Source organism: Ambystoma mexicanum, chromosome 3p (assembly GCF_040938575.1).
Source record: "Ambystoma mexicanum isolate Mex_15411 chromosome 3p, UKY_AmexF1_1, whole genome shotgun sequence".
NCBI classification, from domain to species: Eukaryota; Metazoa; Chordata; class Amphibia; order Caudata; family Ambystomatidae; genus Ambystoma; species Ambystoma mexicanum.
The window spans coordinates 451081-454909 of record NC_090925.1 but is presented as its reverse complement, the minus strand read 5'-3'; the positions used below and the strand labels follow the sequence as shown (position 1 = coordinate 454909).

Here is a 3829-nt window from a genome sequence, read left to right as displayed (position 1 = left end):
TGTAGTGATTAAGAAGCACACACTAGCCCACTACTCACAATCCATTCATCGTGAAACACCCACTAGTGCAGTACTGTTGTGATTTAGAAGCACACACTAGCGCACAAGTAACAATCCATTAATCTAGAAACCATCACTAGTGCAGTACGTTATTGATTTAGAAGCTCGCACTAGCCCACTACTCACAATCCATTAATCTAGAAACCCCCACTAGTGCAATACTTTATTCATTTAGAAGCAGACACTAGCCCACTACTCACAATCCATTCATCTAGAGAAACCCCCGCTAGTGCAGTACTGTAGTGAAAATGTCCATGCATTATACCAAGTACATTGGACATTATAGATGTGGCAGTGGGGTATCAAAGCATAGCGAATACCACATGTACAGCACAATATGTTACCCTAGTAGTGCCCCAATAACACACTGCAACCTGCAAATGGGCCTTAGTGGACCACCTGCCAAGGTTTCTGGAAGTTGCTTATGATCTTGATCTGTGTTCTATGATATGATCTAATAGGTTATTTATAAGGCGCTTAATACCCATGCAGCAGTGATCCCAATAATAAAAGTGAAATAGGCAAGGCCAACAGGTATAACTTATTTTCACTCTTTTGGTAGTGCAGTTCAGGAGAGATGTGAGCTGGTACGGTTTCAACACAAAAAACAATAGTACTATGTTCCCAAAATACCTTAGTTCTTGTCTTTCGGATCTCAGCAGAGCCAGGCTTTTCAGCATCAGACCAGAAGCATGGGTGCCTTTGCGCTGGGTTGGGGTCAAGTCAGAGAGCAGCAGCGATGGGCCCCAATGATGCAGTTCTGTTTGGCAGTGGTGCTGATTTGCGGGTAGAAAACGCTGGGAACAGTAGGCCGTGCCAAGTGGATGGCACTGGAAGACTCAGTGACCTCTGGGCCCGGACAAGGAAATACTTGCCTTTGGCGCTGTGCAGGCTCGGCTGACACAACATGGCATATGGTTACGGCAAAGATGTCAAAGCTTCAGCATTGTCATTGAGCAGAACTCTGAGATTCAGGGGTGGTGGAGTGTCGAGGTCCAGGATGATTATGATGGTGTCAATGGGGACAGCGCTGAGCAGCTCCGCTCAAGAGGGCCATGGGCCCGCGTGGGGCCGACAGGCCAGTGGGCAGACTACAACAGGCCTGCTTGAGCCATCCTGCTATTTATACAAATCTCGGGCCGAGAAGGGCCTCATGGGAGAAAGGAACTGCGTTACAATCTGCTCTTCTGCTAGGCTCTGCCTGCGGGAGCTTCCCCCTACACCCAGGACAGGCAGCTCTGCAGACGCTCAGGGCTTCCAGGGGGTGGGGGGTTGGGGCTGGGTCAGGACCTGCCTTCTCACCCTCGCTTAGCGGGGCTTCCCAGAACTGACCGAACCCCTGCCCTCTTGCATGCAACTCATACTTAGCTGGCAGGGGAGAATCTGATCTCAAGGGCAGATCTCCCAGGGTGCGGCTTACCCATTGCACATCGGATTTGCTGACCCCTGCTATGTCCACAAATGCGGGATACACGACTGCATTATTTCTGGTCATGGGGGACTGCATTCGCGCTCTCCCCCCGATTTATTGGTGAAGGAAAGAGGTGAAAGAAAGAAAAGGTAGAGTGTGCACTAGGCCTGCTAGATTGCATACTTTAAGATTGTGCTCACATTGCGTTTCTTCAATTAGGTTCACCTTTGGGTGATCGCTTTTCCACATTTTATCTGTTGAATTGAATTATGCTTCTTTCATCACCACAGAAGTAATGTGTATTACAGAGATAAGCTGGCATATGTATTGGGCACACTGCACATGCTCAGGCAGCATCAATCATGCTTTGTACAGGACAATGCTGGCCTAAATTGGGAACAGCCAGCATAGACATGTTGCTACAGAGGCATATTTTGGGTACAACCAGCATGACAATGTGTTACATCAGTGACAGTGCTGTCTTACACTGTGGACACATTGATCATTAAAATGTATTGTGTTGTAAAATGTTCTTTTCTGCTGTTGGTGACATGGAATTTTCATGTTCCCCTTTAGAACTGATTGTAAACTTATGGCTTTTTGGTCACCTTTTCTGCTGTAAAATGCACTATTTCAACCCCATATTTGAAAAAAAATTCTTGGGGGGGCAACCCCCCCAAACCCTCCCTATAACATTGTAGCTCCCTCGCTACGCTCGGTCGCCCGCACTATTTCAGAAAAATATTAACAAATAGACACTGAAAGAAATCACAAGCAACTACCCTTTGATCACTGCCCAGGACACCAAAAGCTATCTTTGGGACTGCATGGCTATCACTGCCTGTGATGCTATTTTGTCAAAGGTCACACAATATCGCTTTTTAATATACTGCTTTGGGTGAGGTTGTTGACTTTTGGCTCGCCGGCCCACTCGGTGACAAAAGTTAATGCTTCGGCTCCACATTCAAAAAGGTTGGACAAGCCTAATTTAGAAGCACACAGTAGCCCACTAGTAACAATCCATTCATCTAGAAACCGCCACTAGTGCAGTACTGTACTGATTTTGAAGCTCACTCTATCCCACTACTCACATTCCATTCATCTAGAATCCCCCTCTAGTGCAGTACTGTAGTGATTTAGAAGCACACACTAGCCCACAAGTAACAATCCATTAATCTAGAGACCCCCACTAGATCATTACTTCTAACACAGAAACTCAGTTCACTAGACGCAGGATAATATACTATCTAGAACATCTCACTTCCACACATACATGCAGGATATTATACTATCTAGGACATCTCACTCCCTCACATACACGCAGGATATTATACCATCTAGGACATCTCACTCCCACACATACATGCAGAATATTATACTATCTAGGACATCTCACTCCCTCACATACACGTAGGATATTATACCATCTAGAACATCTCACTCCAACACATACTCGCAGGATATTATACTATCTAGGACATCTCACTCCCTCACATACACGCAGGATATTATACCATCTAGGACATCTCACTCCCTCACATACATGCAGGATATTATACCATCTAGAACATCTCACTCCCACACATACACGCAGGATTTTCTGTTATCTAGGACATCTCACTCCCTCACATACACGCAGGATATTATTCCATCTACGACATCTCACTCCCTCACATACACGCAGGATATTATACTATGTAGGACATCTCACTCCCACACATACAAGCAGGATATTATACTATCTAGGACATCTCACTCCCTCACATACACGCAGGATATTATACCATCTAGAACATCTCACTCCCACACCTACAAGCAGGATATTATACTACCTATGACATCTCACTCCCTCACATACATGCAGGATATTATACCATCTGCGACATCTCACCCCCTCACATACACGCAGGATATTATACCATCTAGAACATCTCACTCCCTCACATACACGCAGGATATTATACCATCTAAGACATCTCACTCCCTCACATACACGCAGGATATTATACCATCTACGACATCTCACTCCCTCACATACACGCAGGATATTATACTGTCTAGGACATCTCACTTCCTCACATACACGCAGGATATTAAACCATCTAGGACATTTCATTCCCTCACATACACGCAGGATATTATACCATCTAGGACATCTCATTCCCTCACATACACGCAGGATATTATACTATCTAGGACATCTCACTCCCTCACATACATGCAGGATATTATACCATCTAGAACATCTCACTCCCACATATACAAGCAGGATATTATACCATCTAGAACATCTCACTCCCACATATACAAGCAGGATATTATACTATCTAGGATATCTCACTCCCTCACATACATGCA

The 3829-nt window shown here is 45.1% G+C and overlaps 1 non-coding gene across 1 annotated transcript; it reads left to right on the top strand.

Moving 5' to 3' along the window:
* The first annotated feature begins 1420 nt into the window (after positions 1-1420).
* LOC138581540 (U1 spliceosomal RNA) lies at positions 1421-1582 on the top strand. The gene has a single exon (XR_011304612.1). It is a non-coding gene; the product is annotated as a U1 spliceosomal RNA (small nuclear RNA).
* The last annotated feature ends 2247 nt before the right edge of the window (positions 1583-3829 follow it).